General features: G+C 41.8%; 1 protein-coding gene across 3 annotated transcripts in view; it reads left to right on the forward strand.

Annotated features, from left to right (window-relative positions):
- ANAPC4 (anaphase promoting complex subunit 4) overlaps positions 1-16,964 on the forward strand; it is a 209,898-nt gene that overhangs the window by 168,066 nt on the left and 24,868 nt on the right. The gene's annotated exons all lie outside the window — the stretch shown is intronic.

The raw sequence follows: 16,964 nt of genomic DNA on the forward strand, positions 1-16,964 counted from the left end.
TAAGATGCGTAACTAGGGCTCCCTCAATTGTTCCATATTGTTGTGTCTCCATTTTAGCGTTAGCCGGGTAGTATAAACCTGGTGATTAAGATTCCGGAATATAGTTCAGCACTTAAGCCTTCAGAGGAATCAGTGTCCCTGCATCAACACCTAGCTCTTTGAAAAAGGCGTCTCTAGTCACCAGCCTTGTGGGCCTATTAAGATATGGAAGTCCGGCTCCAGACCCACTGCAGGTCCCAGGGTCACTCCTAAGCACCAATAAGTGAAGCTATCACTATATATACATGAATTCTGTATTTCTCCAACATTGGTTTGTCCGGTCCACGGTTTCATCCTTACTTGTGGGATATTCTCTTCCCCCTACAGGAAATGGCAAGGAGAGCACACAGCAAGAGCTGTCCATATAGCCCCCCCTCTGGCTCCGCCCCCAAGTCATTCTCCTTGCCGCTCTGAACAAGTAGCATCTCCACGGGGATGGTGAGGAGTTTGTGGTGTTAGTTGTAGTTTTTTATTTCTTCTATCAAGAGTTTGTTATTTTAAAATAGTGCCGGTTTGTACTATTTACTCTACAACAGAAAATGAAGAAGATTTCTGTTAAAAGAGCAGTATGATTTTAGCAGCAGTAACTAAAATCAATTGCTGTTCCCACGCAGGACTGTTGAGCCCAGAGAACTTCAGTTGGGGGGAACAGTTTGCAGACTTATCTGCTTCAGGTACGATTAGTCATATTTCTAACAAGACATGTTAATGCTAGACACTCAGTTTTTCCCTTAGGGGATCGGTAAGCCATTTTCTTAGATTCATAACAGATTAAGGCTTATAAATGGGCTCTATACTGGTTGACACTATTGTGGGCTAAATCGATTGGTTTATATCAGATTTATTGGACATTTAGAGTGTTTTTTTGTGTTATAAAAGCACTTTTGGGAACGTTTTTTTCGCCTGGCATCTAGTTAGACTACTACTTCAGTCAGAAAGGCCCCTTCACTCTGGTAATGCAGATGGAGGCCCTGTTTTCGCGCCTCAATTGCGCAGTTTATTTCCTTGACAGTGCATGCAGCTTCATTGAGGGTCCTGTGGGTAAAGAAAACGGACTCAGGAAGGTTTATTTCAGTGCTGAATCACTTTAAGGGAAGGTAAAAAGCCGCAGCAAGGCTGTGGCAGTGTTTTTTGTGTGATAAAATTCTTTATTTGAACAAATAGCTTCGTTTTGCTCATTTTAAGGGTTAAAGTCTTGAAACTTGGTGTGCAATACTTTCAAGGCACTAGGACTCTGGGGTGCAAATTTTGTAAAAATCGGACATTCCCTTCATAGTTTTTCAAACTTTAAGAAATAAAGTGTGCTTGTTTATTATTTAAAGAGACAGTAACGCTTTTCTTTAAAAACGTTTTTATTGCATTATTAGCCTGTCATATTCTGTCTAACATGTCTGTACCTTCAGATAGCTTATGCTCTGTATGTATGGAAGCCAAGGTGGTTCCCCCTATTAATGTTTTGTGCAAATTGTGTCATAGCGTCCAAACAAAGTAAGGACAGTACTGTCACATTTAATAAGATTGCCCAGGATGATTCTTCATGTGAAGGTAGTGGGGATAGTTTATCATCCTCTCCTTCTGTGTCAACACCAGTTTTGCCCGCGCAGGCGATACCTAGTACATCTAGCGCGCCAATGCTGGTTACTATGCAGCAATTAACTGCAGTGATGGATAATTCTATAGCAAATCTATTATCCAAACTGCCATCCTATTCTAGAAAGCGTGATTGCTCAGTTTTTAAATACAGAAGATGAGCAGGTTAGCGCTGAGGACAATTTATCAGTTGTTCCCTCACATCAATCTGAGTATAGCAGTGAGGGAGGGTCTGTCTGAGGGGGAAGTTTCTGATTCAGGAAAAGTTTCTCAGCAGGCAGACACTGATATAGTGATTTTTAAATTTAAGTTAGAACACCTCCGCGCCCTGCTTAAGGAGGTCCTAACTACTCTAGATGATTGTGATTCTCTGGTAATTCCAGAGAAATTGTGCAAGATGGACAAATTCTTAGAGGTTCCAGTGCACGCTGATGCCTTTCCGATACCCAAGCGGGTGGCGGACATAGTGACTAAGGAGTGGGAAAAGCCAGGTATACCTTTTGTTTCACCTCCTATATTCAAGAAAATGTTCCCCATTGTCGACCCCAGAAAGGACACATGGCAAACGGTTCCTAAGGTTGAGGGAGCGGTTTCAATGTTAGTTAAGCGCACAACTATTCCTATTGAGGACAGTTGCGTTTTCAAAGATCCTATGGATAAAAGATTAGAAGGACTGTTAAAAAAGAATTTATTCAGCAGGGCTTCCTTCTTCAACCAATCTCGTGCATTATTCCTGTCACTACCGCAGCGTATTTTGGTTCGAGGAACTGGAAAATTCGCTTCAAAGGGAGACTCCATATGATGAAGTCATGGACAGAATTCACGCACTTAAGTTGGCTAATTCATTTATTTTGGATGCCGCTTTTCAATTGCTAAGTTAGCGGCGAAAAATTCAGGGTTTGCTAAAGTGGCGCGCAGAGCGCTTTGGCTAAAATCCTGGTCGGCGAATGTGTCGTCCAAGAATAAATTGCTTAATATTCCTTTCAAGGGTAAGACCCTATTCGGGCCGGAATTGAAAGAGATTATTTCAGACATTACTGGTGGAAAGGGACATGCCCTCCCACAAGATAGGCCTTTTAAGGCTAAGAACAAATCTAATTTTCGTTCCTTTCGCAATTTCAGGAACGGACTAATTCCTAACTCTGCGGCCTCCAGACAGGAAGGCAACACTTCCTAACCTAAACCAGCATGGAAACCATTGCAAGGTTGGAACTAGGGTAAACAGGCCAAAAAGCCTGCTGCTGCTACCAAGTCAGCATGAAGGGGTAGCCCCGATCCGGGACCGGATCTAGTAGGGGGCAGACTCTCTCTTTGCTCAGTCTTGGGCAACAGATGTTCCGGATCCTTGGACACTAGAATAGTCTCTCAGGGATATCTTCTTGAATTCAAGGAACTTCCTCCAAAGTGAAGGTTCCACATGTCTCGCTTATCTTCAGACCAGATGAAGAGACAGACATAGTAAAGAGGGGAGTGAACCCAGTTCCAATAACAGGACAAGGAAGATTTTTCCAACAATCCAGGAGGGTCAATACATGACTGCCGTGGATTTAAAGGATGCGTACCTGCATATTCCTATCCACAAAGATCTCCATTAGTTCCTGAGGTTCGCCATCCTGGAAAGACAGTTCGTGGCTCTTCCATTCGGTTTAGCCACTGCTCCCAGAATTTTCACAAAGGTGCTAGGGTCCCTTCTAGCGGTATTAAGACCGAGGGGCATTGCTATAGCACCTTACCTAGACGACATTCTAACCCAAGCGTCGTCTCTTTCCAAAGCAAAGGCCCATACAAGACATTTTTCTAGCCTTTCTCAGATCTCATGGGTGGAAGGTGAACGTAGAAAAGAGTTCCCTGTTCCCGTCAACAAGAGTTCCCTTTCTGGGAACAATAATAGATTCTATGGAAATGAAGATCTTCCTGACAGAGGTCAGAAAATCAAAGCTTCTGAGCGCTTGTCAAGTTCTTCACTCTATTCTGCAGCCTTCCATAGCTCAGTGCATGGAAGTAATAGGATTAATGGTCGCAGCGATGGACATAGTTGCTTTTGCTCGAATTCAACTAAGACCATTACAACTGTGCATGCTCAAACAGTGGAATGGGGATTATACAGACTTGTCTCCCCAGATTCAAGTAGACAAGGTAATCAGGGATTCTCTACGCTGGTGGTTGTCTCAGGATCACCTGTTTCAGGGAATGAGTTTCCGCAGACCAGAGTGGGTCATCGTCACGACCGACGCCAGTCTCTTAGGCTGGGGCGCGGTCTGGGACTCTGAAAGCTCAAGGTCTATGGTTTCGAGAAGAGTCTTTTCTTCCGATAAACATTTTAGAACTGAGAGCGATATTCAATGCGCTCCTGGTTTGGCCTCACCTGACAAAGGTCAAATTCATATGGTTCCAGTTGGACAACATGACGACTGTAGCGTACATCAATGATCAGGGGGGAACAAAGAGTTCCTTAGTAATGAGAGAGGTATCCAAGATCATCAAATGGGCGGAGGATCACTCCTACCATCTATCTGCAATTCACATCCCAGGAGTAGACAACTGGGAGGCGGATTATTTGAGTCGTCAGACTTTCCATCCGGGGGAGTGGGCACTCCACCCGGAGGTCTTTGCCCAGTTAACTCAACTATGGGGCATTCCAGATATGGATCTGATGGCGTCTCGTCAGAACTCCAAGGTTCCTCAATACGGGTCCAGATCCAGGGATCCCAATGCGACACTGGTGGATGCATTGGTGGCGCCTTGGTCGTTCAATCTAGCTTATGTGTTTCCACCGTTCCCTCTCTTTCCCAGGCTTGGGATCAAACAGGAGAAGGCCTCAGTGATTCTGATAGCTCCTGCGTGGCTACGCAGGACTTGGTATGCAGACCTGGTGAATATGTCATCGGCTCCACCATGGAAGCTACCTTTGAGACAGGATCTTCTAGTACAAGGTCCATTCGAACATCCAAATCTAGTCTCTCTGCAACTGACTGCTTGGAAATTGATCGCTTGATTCTATCTAAGCGTGGGTTTTCAAATTAGGTTATAGATACTCTGATTCAGCCCAGGAAGCCTGTGACTAGGAAAATTTACCATAAGATATGGAAAAAATATATCTGTTGGTGCGACTCCAAGGGATACTCTTGGAGTAAAATTAAAATTCTGAGGATACTTTCCTTTCTCCAAGAGGGTTTGGATAAAGGTTTGTCAGCTAGTTCTCTAAAAGGACAGATATCTGCTCTGTCTGTTTTGTTGCACAAACGTCTGGCAGCCGTGCCAGATGTACAGGTGTTTGTACAGGCTTTAGTCAGAATCAAGCCTGTCTACAGACCTTTGACTCCTCCATGGAGTCTCAATTTAGTTCTTTCAGTTCTTCAAGGGGTTCCGTTTGAACCCTTACATTCCATAGATATTAAGTTACTTTCTTGGAAAGTTCTGTTTTTTGTTGCTTTTTCTTCTGCTAGAAGAGTTTCTGAATTGTCTGCTTTGCAGTGTGTTCACCCTATCTGGTATTCTATTCAGATAAGGTAGTTTTATGTACAAAGCCTGGTTTTCTTCCAAAAGTGGTTTCCAACAGGAATATTAACCAGGAAATAGTGGTTCCTTCTCTGTGTCCGAATCCAGTTTCGAAGAAGGAACATTTGTTACATAATTTAGATGTAGTTCGTGCTTTGAAATTCTATTTAGAAGCAACGAAGGATTTCAGACAGACATCTTCTTTGTTTGTCGTCTATTCTGGTAAGAGGAGAGGACTGAAAGCTACTGCTACCTCTCTTTCCTTTTGGCTGAAAAGCATCATCCGATTGGCTTATGAGACTGCTGGACGGCAGCCTCTTGAACAATTTACAGCTCATTCTACTAGAGCTGTGGCTTTCACATGGGCCTTCAAGAACGAGGCTTCTGTTGATCAGATCTGTAGGGCAGCGACTTGGTCTTCCCTGCATACTTTGCCAAATTTTACAAATTTGATACTTATGCTTCTTCGGAGGCTATTTTTGGGGGAGAGGTTTTGCAAGCCGTGGTGCCTTCCGTTAATAGGTAACCTGATTTGCTCCCTCCCTTCATCCGTGTCCTAAAGCTTTGGTATTGGTTCCCACAAGTAAGGATGAAACCGTGGACCGGACACACCAATGTTGGAGAAAACAGAATTTATGTTTACCTGATAAATTTCTTTCTCCAACGGTGTGTCCGGTCCACGGCCCGCCCTGGTTTTTTAGTCAGGTTTGGAAAAAAATTTTCTTTCTTTATACACTACAGTCACCACGGCACCCTATAGTTTCTCCTTTTTCTCCTAACCGTCGGTCGAATGACTGGGGGGCGGAGCCAGAGGGGGGGCTATATGGACAGCTCTTGCTGTGTGCTCTCCTTGCCATTTCCTGTAGGGGAAGAGAATATCCCACAAGTAAGGATGAAACCGTGGACCGGACACACCGTTGGAGAAAAGAAATTTATCAGGTAAACATAAATTCTGTTTTTAGTGTCATCCAAGTCCACTTTTTAGCTCTTATAAATCGAACAAAGTCAGGAGCTCCTGATGTTTACTACCTGCCATGTTGGTAGTTAGCTCCGCACCCCATGTCTGCTATTGCTGAACAAAGGGGATCCCAGAGAAGCATTTACAACCATTTGTGCCATAATTGCACAAGCTGTTTGTAAATTGTGTGAAAATGTTTACGTTTTTTTTTTTATTTTATCGCATTTGGCGGTGAAATGGTAGCATGAAATATACTAAAATGGGCCTAGATCAATACTTTGGGTTGTTTACTACACTTACACTAAAGCTAAAATTACCCCAAAAAGCTCCCTACATGCTCCCTAATTAACCCCTTCACTGCTGGGCATAATACACGTGTGGTGCGCAGTGGCATTTAGCGGCTTTCTAATTACCAAAAAACAATGCCAAAGCTTTATATGTCTGCTATTTCTGAACAAAGGGGATCCCAGAGAAGAATGTACAACCATTTGTGCCATAATTACACAAGCTGCTAGTAAATCATTTCAGTGAGAAAACGAAAGTTTGTGAAAAAATTTGTGAAAAATTGAACGATTTTTTGTATTTGATCGCATTTGGCGGTGAAATGGTGGCATGAAATATACCAAAATGGGCCTAGATCAATACTTTGGGATGTCTTCTAAAAAAAATATATACATATCAAGGGATATTCAGGGATTCCTGAAAGATATCAGTGTTCCAATGTAACTAGCTCTAATTTTGAAAAAAAGTCGTTTGGAAATATCAAAGTGCTACTTGTATTTATGGCCCTATAACTTGCAAAAAAAGCAAAGAACATGTAAACATTTGGTATTTTTAAACTCAGGACAAAATTTATAAACTATTTAGCATGGGTGTTTTTTGGTGGTTGTAGATGTGTAACAGATTTTGGGGGTCAAAGTTAGAAAAAGTGTGTTTTTTTCCATTTTTTTTCTCATTTTATATTTTTTTTATAGTAAATTATAAGATATGATGAAAATAATGGTATCTTTAGAAAGTCCATTTAATGGCAAGAAAATCGGTATATAATATGTGTGGGTACAGTAAATGAGTAAGAGGAAAATTACAGCTAAACACAAACACCGCAAAAATGGAAAAATAGCCTTGGTCCCAAACGGACAGAAAATGGAAAAGTGCTGTGGTCATTAAGGGGTTAAACAAGTTTTCTAATTTACATCTATTCTAAAAAAAAGTATTTGTTCTCTCTGTATCTTTTGTTGAAAAGCAGGGACATGCTTAAGAGCCGGCCCATTTCTGTAGCAGTTTAGAAAGAATGTTATTAATTTGCAAGAGCACTAGATGGTAGCATTATGTCCTGCCATGTAGTGCTCCAGATATCTACCTAGGTATTAATTCAACACAGAATATCATGGGAACCTAAGCAAATTTGATAATAGAAGTAAATTGGATTCTCTATTTGAATCAAACAAGAATTTCATATCCCCTTAATTTAAACACATGGCGAACTGAAGACTTAAAGGGATACTAAACCCACATTTTTTCTTTCATGATTCAGATAGAGCATGCAATTTTAAGCAACTTTCTAATTTACTCCTATTATCAATTTTTCTTCGTTCTCTTGCTATCTTTATTTAAAAAGCAGGAATGTAAATCTTAGCAGCCAGACCATTTTTGGTTTAGAACCATGGATAGCGCTTTCTTATTAGTGGATTACATTTAGCCACCAATAAGCAAGCATAACCCAGGTTCTCAACAAAAAATGGGCCGGCTCCTATGCATCATATTCCTGCTTTTTAAATAAAGATAGCAAGAGAACGAAAAAAATTGATAATCGGAGTAAATTAGAAAGTTGCTTAAAATTGCATGCTGTATCTGAATCATGAAAGAAAAAAATTGGGTTTAGTGTCCTTTTAAGCTTGTAAAATAGATTGTGCTCTCTGAACAGTCACCAGTTTGACAATACCAGATAACCTAAGATAATTACAATAAATTGTAAATCTGTCTGCTTTACAACTTTCCTATAACTCTGGTAACAGTGTAACTCAGGACTCAAAATTTCAAGTAAATTTCAAGCTACTAGCTAGGGCAAAATGTCACTCACTACCCGCCCACACCCACAAACTACACACCCACTACTCCACCTCTCTTTGCATATGTTTAGCCATTGTGAAACCTCTTATTGTGTAGTCATTTTTAATATTGTTTTTATTTTCTATCATAACAAATTAAATAATGCTACATACAGTAATACATTAACAAAAATAAGTGCATAGCCGTTAGCAACATCAACTAGGGGTTTTGGGGAAGATAACTGCTGGATGGAAAAAGGAATTTGTTGAACTGAGGAAATGCTGGGAGGGCTGACAGTCATGGAAGGTCATAGCAGACCTGGAGGTTTTTATTTCATAATCATCATCTCTCCCTTCTTTCTTAACTCTTTCTTCACTCCCTCCCCTCTTCAATCTCTCTTTTTTTACCCTCTCCCTTCTCTCTCACGCAATATATTTTCTTTACACTGTTTCTCCTCTCTCATATATCTTCTATTTCTTTTTTTTATCTCCACTCTCTTTTTTAATTCTTTCTTCTCCAATTTCATTTTTCCTCTCCAATCTCTCTCTCTGCCCTATTTACCCTCTCAGAAGTAGTCTAAAACAGGGCTCGACAAACCCAGGAAACAACCTAGAATTTTTTCCCTGGCTCCTAACTTTTTGGGGGGTTTTCGCCAATGGCTAGTGGAAATTTTGAGCCCTGGTGTAGCTATAAGGTCATATATTGAATCAATTAAAAATTAACAGTTTTTATTATCTTGGTTCATTTTATATTTGCCAAGAATTGGCTGTTAACTAAATGTATGATATGCAATTAGTTAAACTGTTATAACTTTAAGCAAATAGTGCAAGCTCACATAGAAGGTTGTGTATGGTTGGTAAAACTATGTTGCTAATATAAATTGACAAATAAAACGCAGGTTAATAATAAAAAAAAAATCTGTTTGTGGATAGGTGAGGTAATAGGCAGGATAACAAGAGATATTGTGTGATCTTGCTTGTTACAAAGGAAAACTGTGAGCAGAAGAAAACTTAAAGGGAAGTTAAACCCAACATTTTTATTTCATAGTTTAGATAGAGAATACAAACAAGTTTCCAATTTGCTTCATTGTTGTTATTCTTTGCTGAAGAGATATCTAGATCGGCAGCGTGCACATGTCTGGAACACTACATGACAGGGAAAATGCCATCTAGTGCTCTTGTTAATACAGGTATACCTCACTTTACAGCGCTTCACTTTACAGCGATTCGCTAATACAGCGCTTTGTGGAGCTGAAGTTCAACCTCCAAGGATTTTGAAACAGTGCTGTAATCTTTGTGCGACTGCGAGAAAAGTGACTGGCACCATTTTGTTATGAGTAGTTCACTTTGTTTACAGCATTACAGGGCAATCTGTGTCTCAGTTTTATAGTCTGGCAAATTTTACTACAGTAATTGTCACTATTTTACAGGTATAGTTTTTATTGAATATTAATTGAATACTGTGCTGTGCGAGTGTTAAACTAAACATAGCACTATTGCACCCCAAATATATGTTAGTTCAAACATGTTTTCAAGTTTTTAAACACACTGGCAAGTGAAAAAAAGCTAAAACCGCCTTGTTTCACTTTAAGGCGGTTTTCACTTTACAGCGGGGCTCCGGTCCCTAACCCGCTGTATGAGCGGGGTATACCTGTATATAACATTGTTGCAAAACTGCTGACATATAGTGCTGCAGACACATGCACACTCCTGAGAGTACCTTCCTGCTTTTAAACAATGGATACCAAGAAAACAAAGAACATTTTATAATAGAAGTAAATTGGAAAGTTGTTTAAAATTGTATGAAAACATTTAGGTTTTATTTCCCTCTAACTAAATGCTAAACCAGAACTGTAAATAAATGCCAAATTGCCACACCAGTGCGGGGTAAAAAGGAAATTCAGAAAATTTAAAAGTGGGCACGTTTGATTACTTCTATTATATTCTCTAAAGCTGGTGCCCAGATTCAGTCCTCCCATTTTAGCAACGGTCCATTCTCTTGTTAAGTGTATCCAGTCCACGGATCATCCATTACTTGTGGGATATTCTCCTTCCCAACAGGAAGTTGCAAGAGGATCACCCACAGCAGAGCTGCTATATAGCTCCTCCCCTAACTGTCATATCCAGTCATTCTCTTGCAAGCCTCAACCAAGATGGAGGTCGTAAGAGGAGTGTGGTGTTTTATACTTAGTTTATTCTTCAATCAAAAGTTTGTTATTTTTAAATGGTGCCGGAGTGTACTGTTTATCTCAGGCAGTATTTAGAAGAAGAATCTGCCTGCGTTTTCTATGATCTTAGCAGAAGTAACTAAGATCCATGGCTGTTCTCACATATTCTGAGGAGTGAGGTAACTTCAGAGAGGGAATGGCGTGCAGGTTTTCCTGCAATAAGGTATGTGCAGTTAATATTTTTCTAGGGATGGAATTTGCTAGAAAATGCTGCTGATACCGAACTAATGTAAGTAAAGCCTTAAATGCAGTTATAGCGACTGGTATCAGGCTTATTAATAGAGATACATACTCTTATAAAAGTGTATTTTAAAACGTTTGCTGGCATGTTTAATCGTTTTTTATATATGTTTGGTGATAAAACTTATTGGGGCCTAGTTTTTTTCCACATGGCTGGTTTGATTTTTGCCTAGAAACAGTTTCCTTAGGCTTTCCACTGTTGCAATATGAGTGGGAAGGGCCTATTTTAGTGTTTTTCTGTGCAGCTAAAAATACTGACAGAGACATTCAGCTTCTTCCTGCATGATCCAGGACATCTCTGGAGGGCTCAAAAGGCTTCAAAGTCGTTTTTGAGGGAGGTAAAAAGCCACAGTAGAGCTGTGGCAGTTGTTGTGACTGTTTGGGAAAAAAAAAAAAACGTTTTTGTCTTTTATTATTCAGTTTTGGGTATTAAGGGGTTAATCATCCATTTGCAAGTGGGTGCAATGCTTTGCTAACTTGTTACATACACTGTAAAAATTTTGTTAGTGTAACTGCCTTTTTTCACTGTTATTTCAAATTTTGACAAAATTTGTTTTTCTTAAAGGTGCAGTAACGTTTTTTATATTGCTTGTAAACTTGTTTAAAGTGTTTTCCAAGCTTGCTAGTCTCATTGCTAGTCTGTTTAAACATGTCTGACACAGAGGAAACTACTTGTTCATTATGTTTGAAAGCCATGGTGGAGCCCCATAGGAGAATGTGTACTAAATGTATTGATTTCACCTTAAACAGTAAAGATCAGTCTTTAACTATAAAAGAAATATCACCAGAAGATTCTGACGAGGGGGAAGTTATGCCGACTAACTCTCCCCACGTGTCAGACCCTTTGCCTCCCGCTCAGGGGATGCACGCTAATGTGGCGCCAATTACATCAGGGACGCCCATAGCGATTACCTTGCAGGACATGGCTGCAATCATGAATAATACCCTGTCAGAGGTATTATCCAGGTTGCCTGAATTAAGAGGCAAGCGCGATTGCTCTGGGGTTAGGAGAAATACAGAGCGTGCAGATGCTGTAAGGGCCATGTCTGATACTGCGTCACAATATGCAGATCATGAGGACGGAGAGCTTCAGTCTGTGGGTGACATCTGATTCGGGGAAACCTGATTCAGAGATTTCTAATTTTAAATTTAAGCTTGAGAACCTCCGTGTGTTGCTTGGGGAGGTATTAGCTGCTCTGAATGACTGTAACACAGTTGCAGTACCAGAGAAATTGTGTAGGCTGGATAAATACTATGCGGTACCGGTGTGTACTGATGTTTTTCCTATACCTAAAAGGCTTACAGAAATTATTAGCAAGGAGTGGGATAGACCGGGGGTGCCTTTTTCCCCACCTCCTATATTTAGAAAAATGTTTCCAATAGACGCCACTACACGGGACTTATGGCAGACGGTCCCTAAGGTGGAGGGAGCAGTTTCTACTTTAGCAAAGCGTACTACTATCCCGGTTGAGGACAGTTGTGCTTTTTCAGATGCAATGGATAAAAAATTGGAGGGTTACCTTAAGAAAATGTTTATTCAACAAGGTTTTATTTTACAGCCCCTTGCATGCATTGCGCCTGTCACGGCCGCGGCGGCATTCTGGTTTGAGGCCCTGGAAGAGGCCATCCATACAGCTCTATTGACTGAAATTATTGACAAGCTTAGAACACTTAAGCTAGCTAACTCATTTGTTTCTGATGCCATTGTTCATTTAACTAAACTAACGGCTAAGAATTCCGGATTCGCCATCCAAGCGCGTAGGGCGCTATGGCTTAAATCCTGGTCAGCTGACGTGACTTCGAAGTCTAAATTACTCAACATTCCTTTCAAGGGGCAGACCTTATTCGGGCCTGGTTTGAAGGAAATTATTGCTGACATTACTGGAGGTAAGGGTCACACCCTTCCTCAGGACAGGGCCAAAGCAAAGGCCAAACAGTCTAATTTTCGTGCCTTTCGAAATTTCAAGGCAGGTGCAGCATCAACTTCCTCCGCTTTAAAACAAGAGGGAACTTTTGCTCAATCTAAGCAGGCCTGGAAACCTAACCAGTCCTGGAACAAAGGCAAGCAGGCCAGAAAGCCTGCTGCTGCCTCTAAGACAGCATGAAGGAACGGCCCCCTATCCGGCGACGGATCTAGTAGGGGGCAGACTTTCTCTCTTCGCCCAGGCGTGGGCAAGAGATGTTCAGGATCCCTGGGCGTTTGAGATCATATCTCAGGGATATCTTCTGGACTTCAAAGCTTCCTCTCCACAAGGGAGATTTCATCTTTCAAGGCTATCTGCAAATCAGATAAAGAAAGAGGCATTCCTACGCTGTGTGCAAGACCTCCTAGTTATGGGAGTGATCCATCCAGTTCCGCGGACGGAACAAGGACAGGGTTTTTATTCAAATCTGTTTGTGGTTCCCAAAAAAGAGGGAACCTTCAGACCAATTTTGGATCTAAAGATCTTAAACAAATTCCTCAGAGTTCCATCTTTCAAAATGGAAACTATTCGGACCATCCTACCCATGATCCAAGAAGGTCAGTACATGACCACAGTGGACTTAAAGGATGCCTACCTTCACATACCGATTCACAAAGATCATCATCGGTTTCTAAGGTTTGCCTTTCTAGACAGGCATTACCAATTTGTAGCTCTTCCCTTCGGGTTGGCTACAGCCACGAGAATCTTTACAAAGGTTCTGGGCTCACTTCTGGCGGTTCTAAGACCGCGAGGCATAGCGGTGGCTCCGTATCTAGACGACATCCTGATACAGGCGTCAAGCTTTCAAGTTGCCAAGTCTCATACAGAGATAGTTCTGGCATTTCTGAGGTCGCACGGGTGGAAAGTGAACGAGGAAAAGAGTTCTCTATCCCCACTCACAAGAGTCTCCTTCTTAGGGACTCTTATAGATTCTGTAGAAATGAAAATTTACCTGACTGAGTCCAGGTTATCAAAACTTCTAAATGCTTGCCGTGTTCTTCACTCCATTCCGCGCCCTTCGGTAGCTCAGTGTATGGAGGTAATCTGCTTAATGGTAGCGGCAATGGACATAGTGCCATTTGCGCGCCTTCATCTCAGACCGCTGCAGTTATGCATGCTGAGTCAGTGGAATGGGGATTACACAGATTTGTCCCCTCTGCTAAATCTGGATCAAGAGACCAGAGATTCTCTTCTCTGGTGGTTGTTTCGGGTACACCTGTCCAAGGGTATGACCTTTCGCAGGCCAGATTGGACAATTGTAACAACAGATGCCAGCCTTCTAGGTTGGGGTGCAGTCTGGAATTCCCTGAAGGCACAGGGATCGTGGACTCAGGAGGAGAAACTCCTTCCAATAAATATTCTGGAGTTAAGAGCGATATTCAATGCTCTTCTGGCTTGGCCTCAGTTAGCAACACTGAGGTTCATCAGATTTCAGTCGGACAACATCACGACTGTGGCTTACATCAACCATCAAGGGGGAACCAGGAGTTCCCTAGCGATGTTAGAAGTCTCAAAAATAATTCGCTGGGCAGAGTACCACTCTTGCCACCTGTCAGCAATCCATATCCCAGGCGTGGAGAACTGGGAGGCGGATTTTCTAAGTCGTCAGACTTTCCATCCGGGGGAGTGGGAACTCCATCCGGAGGTGTTTGCTCAGTTGATTCATCGTTGGGGCAAACCAGTGTTGGATCTCATGGCGTCTCGCCAGAACGCCAAGCTTCCTTGTTACGGATCCAGGTCCAGGGACCCAGAAGCGACGCTGATAGATGCGCTAGCAGCGCCTTGGTTCTTCAACCTGGCTTATGTGTTTCCACCGTTTCCTCTGCTCCCTCGACTGATTGCCAAAATCAAACAGGAGAGAGCATCGGTGATTCTGATAGCACCTGCGTGGCCACGCAGGACTTGGTATGCAGACCTAGTGGACATGTCATCCTTTCCACCATGGACTCTGCCTCTAAGACAGGACCTTCTGATACAAGGTCCTTTCAATCATCCAAATCTAATTTCTCTGAGACTGACTGCATGGAGATTGAACGCTTGATTCTATCAAAGCGTGGCTTCTCCGAGTCAGTCATTGATACTTTAATACAGGCACGAAAGCCTGTTACCAGGATAATCTACCACAAGATATGGAGTAAATATCTTTATTATTATTTATTTTTTTTTCCTTAAAGGGACAGATTTCTGCTCTGTCTATTCTTTTGCACAATCGTCTGGCAGAGGTTCCAGACGTCCAGGCATTTTGCCAGGCTTTGGTTAGATTTAAGCCTGTGTTTAAACCTGTTGCTCCCCCGTGGAGCTTAAACTTGGTTCTTAAGGTTCTTCAAGGAGTTCCGTTTGAACCCCTTCATTCCATTGATATTAAACTTTTATCTTGGAAAGTTCTGTTTTTGATGGCTATTTCCTCGGCTCAGAGAGTCTCTGAGCTATCTGCCTTACAATGTGATTCTCCCTATCTGATTTTTTCATGCAGATAAGGTAGTTCTGCGTACCAAACCTGGGTTTTTACCTAAGGTGGTTTCTAACAAGAATATCAATCAAGAGATTGTTGTTACATCGTTGTGCCCTAATCCTTCTTCAAAGAAGGAACGTCTTTTACATAATCTGGACGTAGTCCTTGCCTTGAAGTTTTACTTACAAGCTACTAAGGATTTTCGTCAAACATCTTTCCTGTTTGTCGTTTACTCTGGACAGAGGAGAGGTCAAAAAGCTTCGGCAACCTCTCTTTCCTTTTGGCTTCGGAGCGTAATAAGCCTAGCCTATGAGACTGCTGGACAGCAGCCCCCTGAAAGGATTACAGCTCATTCTACTAGAGCTGTGGCTTCCACCTGGGCCTTCAAAAATGAGGCCTCTGTTGAACAGATTTGCAAGGCTGCGACTTGGTCTTTGCTTCACACTTTTTTTCAAAATTTTACAAATTTGATACTTTTGCTTCTTCGGAGGCTGTGTTTGGGAGAGAGGTTCTGCAGGCAGTGGTTCCTTCCGCTTAATCCTGCCTTGTCCCTCCCATCATCCGTGTACTTTAGCTTTGGTATTGGTATCCCACAAGTAATGGATGATCCGTGGACTGGATACACTTAACAAGAGAAAACATAATTTATGCTTACCTGATAAATTTATTTCTCTTGTAGTGTATCCAGTCCACGGCCCGCCCTGTCCTTTTAAGGCAGGTCTAAATTTTAATTAAACTACAGTCACCACTGCACCCTATGGTTTCTCCTTTCTCTGTTTGTTTTCGGTCGAATGACTGGATATGACAGTTAGGGGAGGAGCTATATAGCAGCTCTGCTGTGGGTGATCCTCTTGCAACTTCCTGTTGGGAAGGAGAATATCCCACAAGTAATGGATGATCCGTGGACTGGATACACTACAAGAGAAATAAATTTATCAGGTAAGCATAAATTATGTTTTTTTCTTCTTAAATGGGAAGAGTCCACAGCTGCATTCATTACTTCAGAACCTGGCCACCAGGAGGAGGCAAAGACACCCCAGCCAAAGGTTTAAATACCTCCCCCACTTCCCTCATCCCCAGTCATTCTTAGCCTTTCATCACAGGAGGTTGGCAGAGAAGTGTCAGAAGATTGAAGATAGTCTCTTATGGAGGGTAGTAGGGATGCACCGAAATTTCGGCCGCAGAAAGTTTCGGCCGAAAATGGCATTTTTTGTTATTTCGGTTTTCTGTTTTTTTGCCTTTTATTTTCGGTAAAATTATTGTGTAGCATATTTAAAATTTGATGCCAGCCTAGAGCTGCTGTTGGAGTTAATTACTTGACTTACTGTTTTGCACATAATAATAGTTTTCTAGGACTATACTTTATTTTGATAATTGGTAACAAAACAAAAATGGTTAAATCTGATTCTGTTACACAGAACTAAATAAAGAATAATACTAGCGATGCACCAAAATTTGGGCCGCCGAAAATGTGCAATTCCAATTTCGGCACAAAGAGGACCAAAATGGCTAAAAATGTACAGCCCTCCCCTGTTCTATTGAGTTACATGTCTATCCTTAGCATAAGGTGAGCAGCACAGCACTGGCATGGTACACAGAGCACACACATAATTTTCATTTCGGTGCATCCCTAGAGGGTAGTACCCTTCGAAATGGGACTGGAGTTTTAAGTAATCCTGTCAGCCTCTCAGTGAGGCTCCTGGGCAATCAGCGTTGACAAGTTTTGCTGCCTGCCTTTATTCACTCAAGACCATGTCAGAAGCGATGCTACTATCTGTCACACTTGAAGGGCCATGTTCCTGTTCCACTGCGTGGATTCTGGTAAGATCGTTTAATTTTATTTCAATATGTGAAGTAATGTTAACGAAAGAAGTCAGTGGGACTCCTTTATCTTAAAATGGAATCAAGGGTTAATATCTCCTGTGGGGGTTTATTAAACAGGGGGGA

This window comes from Bombina bombina, chromosome 2, assembly GCF_027579735.1.
Source record: "Bombina bombina isolate aBomBom1 chromosome 2, aBomBom1.pri, whole genome shotgun sequence".
Classification (NCBI taxonomy): Eukaryota; Metazoa; Chordata; class Amphibia; order Anura; family Bombinatoridae; genus Bombina; species Bombina bombina.